At 38.1% G+C, this 16886-nt stretch overlaps 1 protein-coding gene across 5 annotated transcripts in view; it reads right to left on the bottom strand.

Moving 5' to 3' along the window:
* ST8SIA1 (ST8 alpha-N-acetyl-neuraminide alpha-2,8-sialyltransferase 1) overlaps positions 1–16886 on the bottom strand; it is a 192879-nt gene that overhangs the window by 94505 nt on the left and 81488 nt on the right.

Below are 16886 nucleotides of genomic sequence, written 5' to 3'. Positions count from 1 at the left end.
CAACCTACCTTCTCACTGCTGAATCTCATGGGCCTTTTTGGTTCTCACTTTGGCCTCTCAGAAGTGTTTGACACCGTGATGAGCTCTATGACTTTGACAGAAGTTTCTCCCAGCTCCCTCAGTGTCTGAAGCACCAGCATCACTGGGGTAACCTCACCCTTCTGGGCTGGCTTGCAGTCTACTCCCCAGCTAGCCCCTCAAGTCTAAGCTATGTTTGTTCTATGGGGAAATCTTTATACGACCCTCCAATTAACAATCTGTCAGAAATAAATTCCACTTACTCATGAGTAAAAGAGCTTATTCACCACTTCCTCCTCTAGGAAGATAAATAAAACAAATTGCTGGCATAAACCACTTCTGAATGACCTCACCCAGAAACGCTTGCTCAGACATCTTTAGCTGAAAGGGGACGGTGGAGTGGGAGACTTGACTTCAAGTCCTGCCTCTGAAGCTTACTAACTCCATGACTGGGCAAAGAGAAGGGGCTGCAGAACTGCCCTATGAGACTTTCGTTGAGAGTTCACTGGGAACGTACTGGTAGAGCACACAGTGAAAGTTCAATAAGTGGTAGGTGTTCTCCTTCTTATTGTCACACCGTCCCAGCTCATTGTTGCCAGGAATCAGCCTAGTCAGTAAGGCTGCAGCTGCAGGAGCCCCGCGGTGTGGGCAGGCTTCCTCTGCCTGCGGGGGAGGTGCTCTTCCCGCCACACTGTGCCTCCCCTTGCACTCTCTGAGATCTTCGTTGGCTTTGCCTTCATGAAGGTTTCAATGGAAAGAAGGACAGAAGAGAAGGGCTCAAGGCAGACAAGGGGAGAAGAGCTCGGGAAGAAAGCTTTCATCTTATCAAAGTTGCTAGACCGAGTGTCTCTTCTTGCTCCTACGCTGGCCCTCCGTTTCTCATCAGCTGCTTCTCTTTCCTCTTCTTCTCCACCCTCATCCATTTTTATTGGTGTTTTGCCACCCAAAAGGTGGCTTCCAGAGATGGTAAAGGTTTTCTTTGTTGTTTGTTGTTGTTGTTGTCCTTGTTTTTTGAAACAGGGTCTCACTCTATTGCCCAGGCTGGAATGCAGTCACTGCAACCTCAAACTCCTGGGCTCAAGCGATCCTCCTGCCTCAGCCTCTCAAATGGTTGGGATAACAGGCATGTGCCACCACGCCTGGCTAAGGTAAAGTTTTATACTGGACTGCAAACATTTTGTCAAAAGCGCATCCTAGGCTCTTATTGAGTCAACATAAAACACCTGGACATGGTTTAAGACTATCTTTAAAAATAAGGAGAATTATCACTAGCATGATGCTAAGTTTGGGGGGAGGATAGGCTAAATTTTTAGTTCCTATCCCATGTCTGCTGATATCTTATATTTTTTAGTCCTCAGAGCAACCCTAAGAGATAATTAAGGGTATGGTTATTATTATTATTATCATCATTATTCCTCCCAATTCTCATCTGAGGAAACAGGCTTAGAGCGGTTCCAGGACTTGCTCAGGCCACACAGGGCAGAACAGGAAGCCAGGTCCGCAGAGTCCAAGCTTTCTCCTCTTTGCGGGCTACCTGCTCAGAACCATTTTGATTCATTTGTATCTTTCTCTGCCCTAAAAAAAATGCTGTGTAAACACTGGCCAACTGCCTGCAGTACACCAGGTGCCTTCATAGGTATTTTTCTACTGAATTCTCACAGTAACCCATGAGCTGGATGACTTTAATATTCTTTTCTCAAGTAATTTATCTCAGGTCACGTAACTAGTGAAACGGTGGGGCAGGGCTTTGCTTCCAGGTCTTTGTACCTCACATCAGGTACTTATTTCCAACAAGACCATGGCTCTGGCCTCCAACCAAGCTGAACTTGCCATTCCGTACAAAGTGCTACAGGAGGTTCAGAAGGAAAATTTGTCACAGCCATATAGCACCTTACGTTGCCTAGTACCTGGCAACTTGCAAATCGCTTTCATATTTGTTTCCTCTTTGCATCCTCAAAATAGCCTAAGAAGACAGGTTACATTATTCTGAATTTATGGATAGTGAAACTGACGCTGAGACCCAGAGACTTGTTTAAGTTCATTAGGTTAGCAAATGTTTTCTTAATTATTGATAAAATATGTATTAGATTATGTTGAATCAAATTCATATCTCCTCCTACAGCATCACCATGCTAGGGCACTCATACCTTTAGTGGGGGAAAACAAATACGCCATAGAAAATACAAAGTTTCACATGTGTAGAAATATTTTTAAATCCAAGAGGTACAGCAAATTCACAGCGATCATACTACTATTTGCAATATGAGTGGTTTTTCTGTCATAAACTCTTAAACTTTTCCCTTCATCCAGAATGCCTCCACATCTTCCCTCTGCCATAACCATCTCTGGAGGGTGGCTAAAAAGAAACCATAATGTGGAAATGTGTATGCATATCCCATGTGCCTGAGTGGGGTCCTCATTAGCTCACCAGCTACACTGGATATGGCAGCAGCAGCAAAAACAGGAATAGTACTAGTACTGTAGTACTATCAGCTGCAGTACTAATAGTAGTAGTCATATTAGAAGTAGTAGTAGTGATTTTTACTGAGTTCTTACCTAAAGCTGTGCTAGGTTCTTGGGATATAAAATTGAATTTAAAACCAGATCTTCCTTCTGAAAACATAATCAAGAAAAGGGGCACCAACAAGCAAGTGACTTCCTGTGTATGCAGGGAGATGTGACCAAAGTCACAGCAGAGATGTGCACAGACGTCTGTGGTTGTTTGGAAAAAGGAGGACATTAAGTCATATCCAGGGTTGCAGGAAGGGTTTCCTGATCTGAGATTTGCAGCCTGTTGTTTTTGATGTCTAGGAAATTGTCAGATTAAATAATGGACTTCACGTCCGTCTAACCTTCAGGTAATTCTGGAGCACAGCTATAGACCAGTTTTTAGAATTTTTAGCGAATTTGGCTCCTATCTCCTTTTTCATGCTTTGCGCTGATGCTGTGTATTATTTGCTTTTCTTTGGTGGCAGACAATAAAATCAGAGGATCAAAAAAGCTAAAGGAATTCCTTTTTCATATTCATGTTCAAATTGCCAGATCATTAAGTTTCAGTTGCGTGTGAGTTGAGTACTGGAATTACATCTAATTGCTTTTTATTTGAATTCAAGCTTCAGTAATAGTTGTAGCTAATGACGCTATAACTGCAACATAAAGGTAAATACTTACGAAGCCTGGGAGCCACTTGCTAGAACATCACTCAGGTTCTTATCCCTCCTAATGGAATTCATAAGATCAATTAAGCCGAGAAGCCCTCATCTGTTGACTGTGCCTACCGACTAGGAAGACAGATACTGAGGACACTTAACAGGCAAATAAGGATGAAAATCCAACCACTCAATTAATTATGCCTAGGATCAGAGTGAACCTTGTTATGACGCTTTCAGATGCCATGTTCAACACTTTGGTCACCAGGCAGGAAGAAGGTTGGGAGGCTGCCACTCCAATGACTGATACTTTTGTGTCCCTTCCAAGAGATGACTGAATTTGAGACAGGAGGGGTGGTCAAGAATTTACCTCAGTTTCAGTATCTGGCCAAAATCTACTGTTACACTGTAGCTATTTAGACTTAGCTTTTGGAAGGTTAAATAGTCAGATATACAAACATCCAAATCAATGCCAGTGCTGGCATCCCTGAACATGCATGTGACAAATGATCATTTGATCTTGCATGTCCCCTTCATATCTAATCAGGGTATCAATGTGAGCAGCACAAACAGGGAGTGTCATCAGAGTTTACTGTTTGTAACCGAGTATGCAATCTAAAATTCTTATACGCAATATAGGGGTAAACAGTGACAATCTCTTTATGTGCTTTCTATGTTGAAATTCTATCAGTCAGGTGAAGTGTAAGTGAATATTTAATATTGCAAGAAGAAAATGCTGCAATAATAAATTTATTATGAAAGCTGTTAGTTTTATGTACAAAAAAATTATGAGGAATTATTTACTACCTAGGAGAGTAAATTGTCAGTTAAAGGAAATATTAAGTCAGAGCGTGTCTGGAATATAACCTTAGGAAAAATACCACATAATTATTCTGCCAACGAATATTTATAAAATTTTAAATAATATAAAGCAGGATAACAGAGTTGAGATTAAATAAGTCAGGTCTTCATAGAATTATTTTACATACTGACACTCAAAACATTAGACAAAATAACCTTGAAGAACTATATTTAATTTTCAGTTATTTAATTCCATTTAGACAATGAGATTTTCAAGGAAAAAAAATGCTAAATTGGAACTCTCCACATCTTGTTATGAAGAACTGAAAGTTAAATGTTAAATCTGCCCTCAAAAAGTTCCGTGAGGAATAAATACTCCAAAAATAATATCATGAGAAATCATCTTTGATCCAATCACAATAGAGAATTCCTCATATCCCTCTTCCCTGCTTTATTCTTCTCTCTAGCACTTAAAACTATTTATATGCTATATATTTAATTTATAGTCTTGTTTATTGTCTATATCCCTAAGGCCCAGAATATAAACTCCATAAAGGCAGAGACTTCTATCTTCTGTTCACTGTTGTATCCCCATTTCCTGAAATGCTGACTGAGACATTATAAAGGTGCTTAATAAATATTTATTGAAAACCTAGATGCTCATCAACAGTGGATTGGATAAACAAAATGTGGCATATATATGAATGGAATATTATGCAGCCATAAAAAAGGACGAAATCATGTCCTTTGCAACATGGATGCAGCTGGAGGCCATTATCCCAGGTGAGTTAATGGATGAACAGAAAACAAATACTGCATGTTCTCACTTATAAGTGGAAGCTAAACACTGGGTACACAGGGACATAAAGATGAGAACAATACACATTGGGGAGCACTAGCAGCGGGAGAGAGAATGGGAGAAAAGAACTGAAAAACGACCTATTGGGTACTATGCTCACTACCTGAATAATTGAATCATTTGTACCCCAAACCTCAGCATCGCACAATATATCCAAACCTGCACATGTACCCTCTGAATCTAAAAGCCATAATTAAAATAAATGAATAAATCTGAATGAATGAATAAATAACAAATAGGAAGAAAAAAGACAGTGTTAGAGAAAGCAGAGAATTGCAATGTGCATTTTGCTTCCACAATCAAAATTCAAATTTAAGAAGTCAATTCCTTATAGTTTTCTTCTGTGTTGTCTGTTTCGAGACTAAGAAACAAACACTTGTCAAAATAATTGCTTTAGACTGGCAAACATTTTCAGTAGTAGAAGATCCAGGATTTGGAGTATTTGCTGAGCAGTGAATCCCATTTCCTGCCACTGTGTGCTAAATGTTAGTCTGGTTAAAGTAGGCATGTCTGTAGGACTGCAGACACGCAGCACAGAGACTACAGGAATAATCCACCAGTGGATGGTGCTGAGAAATTATTTTTCCTTCACTATATTGTCAAACATCCAAATGTTGACTTTGAAAATGTTTGGTAAGGTTTCAAATTTAATCTTGTCTCCCCAAAGTTCTTCCTATTCTAGTGATATCTGACTTGTCAATTATTGATTTTAACATTTGGCTTTCAGCCAAAATGTGTATCTAATGCATTTCCTGCAGACAGCTAAATCAATAGTCCTTATTGTAAAGTGTCCTGAGCTGAGTTCCTAAAATTTCTTTTAGACTACAACATTGTTGACTCCTTGGGTTAATGTCACAGAGCCTGATTCATGACTGAAAATGTTCCCAAGCCTCTATTAGAGGATGGTTTTGAAATTGAGGTAAAAGATATAAATCACTTAGCACATTGTATAGCCTCAGTAAGTAATTTCATTCTCCTTCTTAATAGTTAGAGACAATACAACTTTGTTTGCTTCACACAATATCAGTTTATAAATTTTTTCTGGCCATAATTTTTAATAGTTACTCCTTCTATTCTCAAACATGTCCCTTTTTGAATAATAAGTTGTACGTTCACCATATAAAGAGTAGAAGCTGAAAAGTTAAGCATCTAACAAAAGGGGGCTTTTCTTTAAGTGAAGAACCTAGTAGCCTACATAGAAATCAGAGAAGTTTCTTATTCTAAAAACTAAGCAGTTCTGAAAATAAACCTGTTTATACCTACTGGTCTATGTAGCTAGAAAGATTCTAATGTTATGTTTTGAGAATCAAGCAGCAGGGTCTTGCTCATGGATGGGGAATGGAGGCAAGTGGTGATAATACTGCCTCTGGGGCAAAGACAATACCTTTGCCCCAGGTATTGGGGCAACTGTATTGGTTCCCTGCAGTAGCTTACATCATTGACCTAATAGGCTGAAATACACACTCCATATAGAGTAGAGATTTGTATTCGTCTTATTTTTCTATCAAAATCTCTTAAATTGTATGAAGGAGAAGTACTTTCATTAGATTATTGCTTCAAAGTAATGTTTTCTACAGATATAATAAAAAGTCTTTTCAAAGATTAATCTTCTGGACAATTTGCCAGAACTACAAACACAGAGAAAAACAACTCTTATCCACTACTTAAGCCAGAAAGTAATCTTGTATTTAGCAGTATTTTATTTTTCACATTTGAAATGACTGCATGATAAAGGAAATGTGTTCCAAAGAAAGGCAGATTAGTGCCATGTGTAATTTGTGTTTCTCTAGTAAGGGCAGAGAAAATTGAAAGAAGGAACTTTTGAAATATAAATATTTTAAGGAGGATTTGTTTTTTCTAATACATATTTGTTTTATAATTTATTGAACAAGTACACAAAATTATGTGGATTAAAGAATATCAATGTTTCTAGGAAGGATTTCAATGAATACTTATTTTCAGTCTTCCTACTCAGGCTTACTGATCTATACAGCTAGAAAGCTTCTACTATTATCTTTTGAGAACCACTTATTTGTTATTTTAGTAGCTGGAAGTGACTGGACCCATTCAGACCTCACTCATTCAGTCAATCAACAAACATTTGCTGAGCAGCTTCTATGTGCCTAGTGCTCTTCTAGGCACTGAGGATAAGGCAGTGAATAAACCAGGGGCAGAGGTAGGGGGGGACACCTTGCCTCCTAATTCTAATGGAGAAATCAGGAAAACAAAATAAATAATTTACTTGGGTGAATTGGGAAAGATGCAATTTTTAACAGGGTGGCTAAGTCAGTCCTCACCAGGTGATATTTGAGTAAAGACCTGAAGGAGATGAAGAAGAAAGCCATGTGAATATCTGAAAGAAGAGTATAGTGGAGTCAAAACTCTCTGTCTCCTCGCAGGGTCCTGGCTGGGTCTGAGTATTAAATTGATACATGATAGATTAACAGGAGAAAAGTTTTAAAATTTATTTAATGTAAGTTTTACAGGATATGGGAGCCCTCATAAGAAAAGTAGGACTCAAAGACATGGCAAAACCTACATGCAGGCCAGGCACTGTGGTTCACACCTGTAATCCCAGCACTTTAGGAGGCCAAGGCGGGAAGACAGCTTGAGCCCAGGAGTTTGAGACCAGCCTGGGCAACATGGTGAAACCCTGTTTCTACAAAAAAAATTTTTAATTAGCCTGATGTGGCGATGCATGCCTGTGGTTCCAGCTACTTGGGAAGCTGTTTGGAGGACTGCTTGAGCCCAGGAGTTCAAGGTTGCAGTAAGCCATGATCACACTACTGCACTCCAGCCTGGGCAACAAAGTGAGACCCTGTTTCAGAATCAACCAACAAAAAGAACCTACTTGATTTTGTATAAGGCTGAACAAAGAGACCCATTTGTGGAAAAGTAACTAAACTATGGCAAGGCTAAAGGAAGACGATTTATTTTAACGAAGTCTGCTTGTACAGAATTCTCTTGGCTATGACTCCCCATCAAAGAATGTTTCTTTCTTCCTAGCATATGGAGGGCAGCTTTCACCTGGGAGTTTTTAATCTCCTGCCTTCAGGAAGAAAAAGGGAAGATAAGAATGTCCTTCTCACATCTGCTGTTCTTCAAGTGTCTTTAGCTTGAAGTCATCCCCGTGTGATAGTGGTATGTTTTGGGGGGCATAATCTGCTGTCCTTCAAAATCATTCCAGATAGAGCAAAGAACAAGTGCAGAGGCCTTAAAGAGGAGCACGCCTGGTATGCTGAAAGGCCATCAAGGAAACCAGCGAATCTAGAATAAAGTGAGCATGGGACGGACTGGTGTGTTGGGGGAGAGGCTCACACAGGGTTGGGTGCATGCGGCACTTACTCTAAGTGAAAAGGAGAAGAATCTGCCCTCCCTTACAGATCCTCAAGAATAAATCCAACTCCAAAAGCACAGCAAGACATTTGAATTTGACTAGAAGTTGCAATGGAGGGTGTGGGGCCACTGCACAGCAGAAACTTCATAAAATCTTCCAGTGGATGCCTGTTTCTCTCCTGGACATATTTCTAACATTTTCTCGAACCGGCCCCGTCAAGCCCACCCTCTCTCACTCTTATCTCTGTCCTGTCCACAGCAAGGTATCCCTCTATTAGACTCTTCAATTTTGATTCCCCTCATAATCATTTAACACCATGCTTAGATATGAGAAAACCCACCCAAGAAAATATTTCTGTTATACATGAATTCATATCTTTATGAATAAAATTCTGTTCGTCTGCTAATGGCATCACAGAAAAACAGGGAAGTGGGTATCTATCACATCTGGAGAGTGTGTTTCAGTGGTCTGAAGTTTAAAACATATGTTTGGAGAGATGCAATGAATTCACTTCTGGAGGCTTGAGCAGGAGCATAGGGGTGGGCAGGTCCATCCACTCAGAGAGAGGCAGTAGTTGGGCAGTCATCGTAAGAACAGCTGAAAATACGGTCCAGATCACAAGTACCAGTCACCACATGAACACCTATACTCCACTGGGCTTTTAGACATGTGCGCAAGTAGCAGATGCTCCAAACTGCAGGCAGTGACATATAATTGAACCATTTCTCGAATATACGTGTTTACACAGCAGGGTGGGATGCATCGGGGATGTCTTTATCCAATCATGGCCCACGGTGCTCCTGAATAGCACTGGGGAGGCCAGACATTATATAATAGATATAAGAACTCCATTCAGAAACACTTTTTCTTTCTTGTTGTAATGACACCTAGATCAGAAACACTTTTTCTTTCTTGTTGTAATGACACCTAGATCTGAGATTATGTCTGTGAAAGATGGGGAGAAGTTTGTGAAAGGCAAAGCAAATTAAAGGAAGAGAAAAAAGATACAGAAACAGCATTATAAATTTCTGAATTATACAGATTTTTTAAGTCAGGGAACTGAACCAGCAAACATTAAGACGATAAGGGTAGTGACATATTTCAGAGGGTAAGACCCTGGAGTCAGCTCCATGGACTCATCCCAGCTGCACTGCCTACTAGATACAGGACTGGACAGTAGCGTCTGTCCTGAAATTTTTCCAGATCCTAATTGTCTCTTTCATGATTCATGGCATACACTTCTGGTATTTCTTTGAGTAAGATTCAAAATTATTTTCTGAGAAAAACTTTGGCTTTGTGCTATGAACCATTTTCACAGAATGGAATTCTGTGTAAACACAAGTCAAAGATTCCCAACTTTCTTTACAGAGTATTAACTGTGCCACCTGCTTGTCTAAACCATATGAGTCTCTCTTTACTCAGCACAGAATATCAGCATTTCAGGTTGTCAACAACCTTTAACTGACTGTCATCCAGTTTCCATTAAGGAACGTGCTAGCTGAATCTTATTCTGGGAGCTAGAATCTTTATATTTGTGAAATTATGAAATATAAGTTTGCTCTTTGACCCCGTTTCCTGGCATACAAGTCTTAAAGTCCTCGGAAACTCAAAAATGATGTCTTTTTGTATGCTAATGAGTTGACTGGTGGCTAGAGACCCCTAGGTAGATTCAGGATGGGGGCTGATCATTTAAAAGGCCAAAGCGGGATTACAGGATTAGAACTTTAAGCCACATTCCCCAAACTGTGGGGAGGAAAGGGTGGCTGAAGTTTAAGTTGATCACCAGTGGCTAATGGTTTAATCAATCATGCCTACATAATGGAGCCTCCATAAAAACCCAAATTGGCAGGATTTGAATAGCTTCTGTATAGCTGAACACCTGGAGGTTCCTGAAGGGTGATGTGCCTCATGAGGGCATGGAAATTCTGCACCCCTTCCTCCATATCTCACTGCATGCATCTCTTCATCTGCATCCTTCATAATATCCTGTATAATAAACAGTAAATGTGTTTCCCTGAGTTCCATGAACTGCTCTAGCAAATTAATCGAACCCAAGGAAGAGGTTGTGGAATCCCCAATTTATAGCCAGTCAGTCAGATGCACTGGTAAAACAACCTGGGGCTTGTCACTGGCATCTAAAGTCGGGGGCAGTCTCAGGGACTAAACCCTCATCCTGTGGGATATGACTCTATCTCTAGGTAGACAGTGTTGAAATTGAATTGGAAGACACCCAGCTGGGCCCACCACAGAATCAATTGCTTTCTTATTGGTAGGGAGAAATCCCCACACATTTGGTCACAGAAGTCTGTGTTGATTGTTGTTGAGTGGAGTTTGTGCATGGTTTTTTCCTACTCTCAATATTCTTTCTCTATATCAAGTCAAATCATGAGGAAGTAAGCTATTTATATCACATAAAGGTAATTCTTTTTAAACATCAGCCCTATAAATGATCATAGACATAAACAAAGCTATTTTCTACTTCCAGTGGGTCAACTCAGCTCCTCACCAACATATTGTGAAAACAGTCATGCAGGCACTGCCACCTAATCCACCCATTATCCCTCAACTTGTTGCTGTGTTCACTGCATTTGTACTTAATATTGTTTTGTGAATATCACTGGCCATCTTGATAGAAAAGTGCAAAGGTATTGAGAGACTTGAAAGCAACAGTTAAGGAGAAGCATAGGCTTAGAAACAAAAACAAAAGTAGAGATTTTTTTTTAAACTTGGAAGCATTGAGAAAATAAAGGATATTACAAATGTAGATGGAATGAATCATTTGACAAGGAGTGAATAAAGAAGCGACAACTGGCAAAAGGGAAGGAAAATGAGAAACGAAATGGAGTATTTTTTTTAGTTTGCTGAGAAGATAATGAGGTAAATGTAATGGGATAAATACTTGTAGACAAACTTGTCATAATTTAGAATCTGAAGGTATATTAGATTAAATAATAGATATTTCATTATTTGGGTATTTTCCAATAAAAATATATTGTAGGAAAACATTCTTTCTAAAAAAAAGTGTCCTTTTTAAAGAGGTGAACAATTTTTGTCTAATTCAAAGCTTATTTAACTGTTGTATATAAAACAAGGTAAAAAGAACCAGGAAATAAGACAGATGTAAAGAAAGTTATAGAAATAAAGAGGTATTTTCTGGTAAGAAAGCTTAAAGAGAAATCATTTTATATGAGAAGGAATCTTATATAGTAAATTTAGTCTTAGAATAAAAGGTCTGGTTGTTTATGAAAGAGGGATGTTCAGGACAAACCAGAAAGTCCAAGCATGTCATGAATAGTCTGTGTAAGTCCAATAAGAGGCTGTATTAAAAAATGTATAGAGTATAAATCCAATAAGATGATTTATTAAAAAAATTTTTATATGATCAGGTTGTCTATAATTAAAGGGAAATTATAATGGTCTTTCTAGAGATTGGGTTTGATGTAAAAGAACACTAATACACTAAAAAATTGATTAGAACAATAAAATTTTCTTAAGGGATTGACTTACTCTTAACAAATTATAGGAGATTTTAATTTTTTTAACCCAAATTTCAACTTTTATTGCATCTGGCCATTTTCAGTTTTCTCTCCCCTTTTAAAAGCCACAAAATACTGACACTCTCCTTCAACTCATTTTCAGCTCATATAAGGTTTTTCCCCTCAAGTTCTGTTTGTTGTGGCCTGATGCTAACAATGTTTTCTTAAAGGTCTGAAGGAAATGATTTCTTCCAACATAATATATTCTGTGCACTACAGAAAGTCTTTTCTTTTGCCTTTTGGTAACAGGCCTAACAGATTTTACGTTTTATCAAAATTATTCCTATGCCATTATTATTAAGTTTTGGTTTGCTTAGAAATAAAACTAAGATTTAAAATAATTATTTTTAATTAAGGTTATTACATCTGTGTATCTTTATGTGCTTTTAAAGTCCTCGTGAAATTGAGTTACAGGGCTTTGACTCCTGGGTCTAAAAAGGACACCAAGTCCTGCTAAATCTTAAAAACTGAAAGCAATTAAAGCCTCATCTCCAGGCCCACTATAAAATGCCAATCCAAAATAAACTGCATTCCTGAGACACAAGGCCAGAAATTAAAGCTATTCAACTCCTCAAGGTCCAGGGACTATTGCAGAAGAGGTGGGTATGTGAGATTGTAAGGCCAATATTGAGAGATGAAATAAGTTCAATTCCTCAGTAAATTAACCATTAATGTCAAAGGCACACTAATGCAAGACCAACATATGGGCCCCTGTATCAGATTAGCAAGGTTTTCTTGAAGCATTAACTGACTCTTTAATAAAATTTAGAAAGGTTATAAAAGGCTTATTGAAGTTATATCTCATGGTCAAGATTACAATTTTATAGATTGTTTATAAAATTTTGAAAAACAAGTTTCATTGGCTTCGTGCTGTTTTTATTAGGGCTTATTGTTTGGAAAACTAAGTCTCCTCTCTCGAAGACTGAAGGTTTTTGCCTTTTTTTGAAATCCTTGAGTTATCATTTTGTTTAAGTGAATGACTTATTTTACAATGACTTGGGATCCAATTTTGTGATAGCAAATGTCTTAACCTTTGATATTTGACAAACTTCTCAAAATCAAATTATAAATTTTGTCTTTTTCTGACTTAATTAATCCTTTAAGATGTTAGGCTTCCTAAAGTCCAAAGTTGACATATTTGACGTATTTGGTATAAAAATTATATAGGAAGCATCGTCAAATCTGAAATGGTGTTTGGTTTTCTTTGGGTTGTATTTGTATAAATATGTTATTGGTATGTGTTCCAAAATTATGAGACACTCCTATCATTCTGATATGACTTAGTGTACATTTTCAGTAATAATTATAATTGTTATAATAAATTATTGTGTGCCACAGAGGTAATAAATTTCTTTGTCAATTGTGTCTTTGACTATGGCTGCCCTAAAACTTTTTGTCATCCATGGACGATTATTGTCTTGTTTTGATCCTCTTTAGAAAGTGGTTTTATAATCAGCTGTAAAACTCTAACAAGTGCTCTTGAATGAAGGTGTCTGATAACTCTGGAGATTGTGACATCAGAATAGTGGTAAAACTTTCAGGACTCATGGAGAGCTGAAATGTTTATGAATATCAAGCAGAATAGGTATTAACTGCACAGACTAAACTAATAGAAGACTGGAGTAATATTTTTTACTTTTTGCTTAAAATGTTGCTGATCCTTTGTTTTGTTTTTCAGAGTAAAGGAAACTTTTTTTTTGAGCTATTGACAGCTTTTAACAATTAAGTATACTCCTATAAATAAAATTTGGAGCATATTTATTTCTCTCCACCTGATTTCTCCAGAATTCAGAAACTATTTGTGAATATTCTTAACTTATGGCAATATAGTTATTTGCATAAGTTCAATAAGAATATGTTTTCATTTGTAACAGGACACAGTTGGAGAAACTGGTTATTTTACCACGGCTTTGACTGGCATGGTGTGCTTTCCTTTAAGGAATCGAAGTTGGCTTAGAAAGCCAATAAAAGCCTTTTGGGAAAGCTGGCCTCATACCTTGTCTACGCAGTTCCTGTACAGGGTTCCTGACCTGTGGTAAGCAAAGAATGTCACTTTCTGGCAGGCTCAGGAGCCCCAACCTTTTAATACCTTGGAACCTCAAGAAGAGAGTAATTCATCCAACTCATAGGTATTTGATGGTACAAATCCATGGCTGGGCTCAGCTTTAAAAAAATCTTATCTGAGATTCCTTTTATGGAACAAAGTTCCATCAAAGCCAATATAAAAAGCCTATGTGAAAGATAATTATTCTTGCTGTACTTTATACAAATAATCTGGGCAATATAATAAAGCAAATCAGTCCTACCATGATTTGTCTTTAGTAAAAATAGGAAACTGGAGACAGAAAAATTATGTTTCAAAAACTATAGTACACCTGATGTTTGATTCCAGTTTTGCCTAAGGTTTTTCAATTTTTATTATTTTCTAAGTTTAGACTGAATTCTAATTTTTCCTGGCTGCAAGTATCCAAAAACAATGTTTTCAATTTTTTTCTTCTTTCTTTTCCTTTTCCCCCCCAATTTTCCTAATTTGAAATCACTAAAAACTAACCTTTGCTTTCTTAAAGCCCTGCTAACTGAATTTAGACAACTTAAATAAACTTCAGAAGAAAATAACAGCAACCTATTTACACACATAAGCCACTTTCATACCTGCCTACTGATGTATGGACTTCAGAGTAATGTGGCCTATACCAATTTTCCAGGATTGTTGTTTTGTTATTGTTTTTCTCCCTTCCTCCCCTATTTTCTCTTCATAGAGCATGAGACTTCTCAACCTGCTAAAAATGAGCTTTCCTAATAACTCGGGACCTACCTATATAGGAATAAACCATCCCAGACATGAGAGATCAGATAAAACCTGAGACCAAAGGCTAATTTTCTTGTAAAATGTTTTCTCCAAAAATTTTAGAAAAGAAAAGGGGGAAAATGTCAAAGGAAAATAAATCCTGGGGCCCTAAAAATTACTAAGCTAAAGGGAAAAGTCAAGCTGGGAATTGCTTAGGGCAAAGCTGCCTCCCATTCTATTCAAAGTCATCCCTCCCCTCACTGAGATAAATGCATGTCTGATTGACACCCTTGGAAAGGCTAATCAGAACTCAAAAAGGGTGCAACCATTTGTCTCTCACCTACCTGTGACCTGAAGCCCCCTCCCTGCTTGAGCTGTCCCACCTTTCTTGATGGAACCAATGTACATCTTACATATATCAATGGATGTCTTATGTCTCCCTAAAATGTGTATAAAACCAAGCTGTGCCCCAACCACCTTGGGCACATGTTGTCAGGAATTCCTGAGGCTGTGTCGTGGACACACGTGCTCAACTTTGACAAAATAAACTTTCCGAATTAAATGAAACCTGTCTCAGATATTCAGGGTTCACATTTTGGTAACCACAAAGAGATTCTAAGTGGAGGTGCCTCTGACCTTTGCCAAATCTTCTATTGGTGCTTGGTACCAGCTAGAGGTATCTTTAAGGCTCAGGCCATTAGGACAATTTGCTGAAGCCTGAAAGAGCCCCCTCCAGAGAATCCCTGATCTCCCAAAATTTGGTCAAGATCTGAAGTTTATATTGCCATACAACTCCTTTTTTTTTTTTGGAATTTGGCTTGCTTCCCACACAGGGAAGGCAGGTTTCCTGCTTCCATGGCAATGGAAGGCAGAGGTAACTATTTTATGAAGTCTGAACTCTCTTCCAACAGGGAAGATGAATTTGAGATTTTTCCTGCTTCTAGGATGGTAGAGAGCAGTCTTCAGCCTGAGACCCATTCCTAGGTAAGTAACTGAATCGGGGTTTGTTTTTGGCTAAAGTTAAGATTAACAACCAGCTGGTTTTAATTGCTCCTTATCATTAGAATGCTCAATAGTTGTATAAGTTGTTTTGCTTAACTGTTTGTTTTGTTTTGCTTAACTGTTTTTTGTTTGTTTTGCTTAACTTTTTTGTTGTTGTTGTTTTTGTTGTTTGTTTCTGTTTTTGAGGTTGTTTCCGTCTTTTTCCCATTGGGTTTGATCAACTCCATCCGACTTAATCAAATTAGAAGGAAAGTTCCAAATTATGGGGGAAAAGGCCTCTGAAGTGGCTAAATCCGCCCCCCCCCCCACCACCACCCTGCCACACACACACACACACACACACACACACACACACACAGACACACACAAAAGTGGTGTGGTACAGGGAGAAAAATGAACAGCAAAAAACAGGAAAGACTTTCATTTTTGCTACTTAAAAGGCTTTATTTACATAACAAGGCCACCTTTCTGCTAGTCAGGCCAACCAAAAGAGCAATGGCTGTCGCCTCACGCTGCTATTCCATAGCTAAGGGTTCTGCCATCTTTTTTTCCACCACAATAGCCTGGGTTTGTTTCCCAAATCAAGCCCTTTCTGGTTTGATACTTGGTACTTCTAAAATAGCAGCAATTTGTTCCAGCTGAACTACGGTCATAAGATTTAAAAAGATTTTTTTTAAGGAGCTCAATGGTTAAAAGTCAGCTTAATTACAAGCTAACATCCAAAAATGTATGCATGTGTGTCTATGTGTTTGTATTTAAAAGGCCTTCATGTTGGCCTTTTTTTTCTCCTAGGACCTTGTCTTTTTCTTTTTCTTTTTTTTTTTTTTTTTCTTGAGCAAAAGTTTTTTTCTTCTCAGTTGACTGAATTCTGTTTTCTTCATTTACTTCTTCTGTCTCTCCTTTCTCTTGCACCCTCTGCTGAATGAGGAACCTAAAATAGTTTATAACAGCCTTAAAGAAAACAGAGAAAGTGCCAGACTCCCTTTGGGGGAGAAACCGGTTTTTCCTTATGGAATCCCAAGAGCATAAACAGACCAGTTCATCTCAACTCTTAAACTATTTGCTTTTGTATTTTGTTATCTGATTTATTGACTAAAATAATTATTGCAACAGAGGCTACTCTCGGGTTTTTAGGGAGAGTGTAGTTTAGACACTCAGAAAAGTCTTTGTTTAAAACAACCTTTTTTAAAGTGCACTGTAAAAGCATCACATGGTCTAGCCTCATAATAATTCTCCTTTTTTGGAGACCCAGGATTCAATGTGGGCTCTGCTCAGAGCTCAGATCCAGTTAAAAGACAAGTAGTCCCTATCTAAATAAAACTGGTCTCCTCTTACAGTCCTATGGTAGATTTGTATAATTTTGTGCTTGACATCCATCTTTAATCTCCCTCCAGCT

This window comes from Pan troglodytes, chromosome 10, assembly GCF_028858775.2.
Source record: "Pan troglodytes isolate AG18354 chromosome 10, NHGRI_mPanTro3-v2.0_pri, whole genome shotgun sequence".
NCBI lineage: Eukaryota > Metazoa > Chordata > Mammalia > Primates > Hominidae > Pan > Pan troglodytes.
The sequence above is the reverse complement of the archived record's forward strand: the minus strand, read 5'-3'. Positions and strand labels throughout refer to the sequence as shown.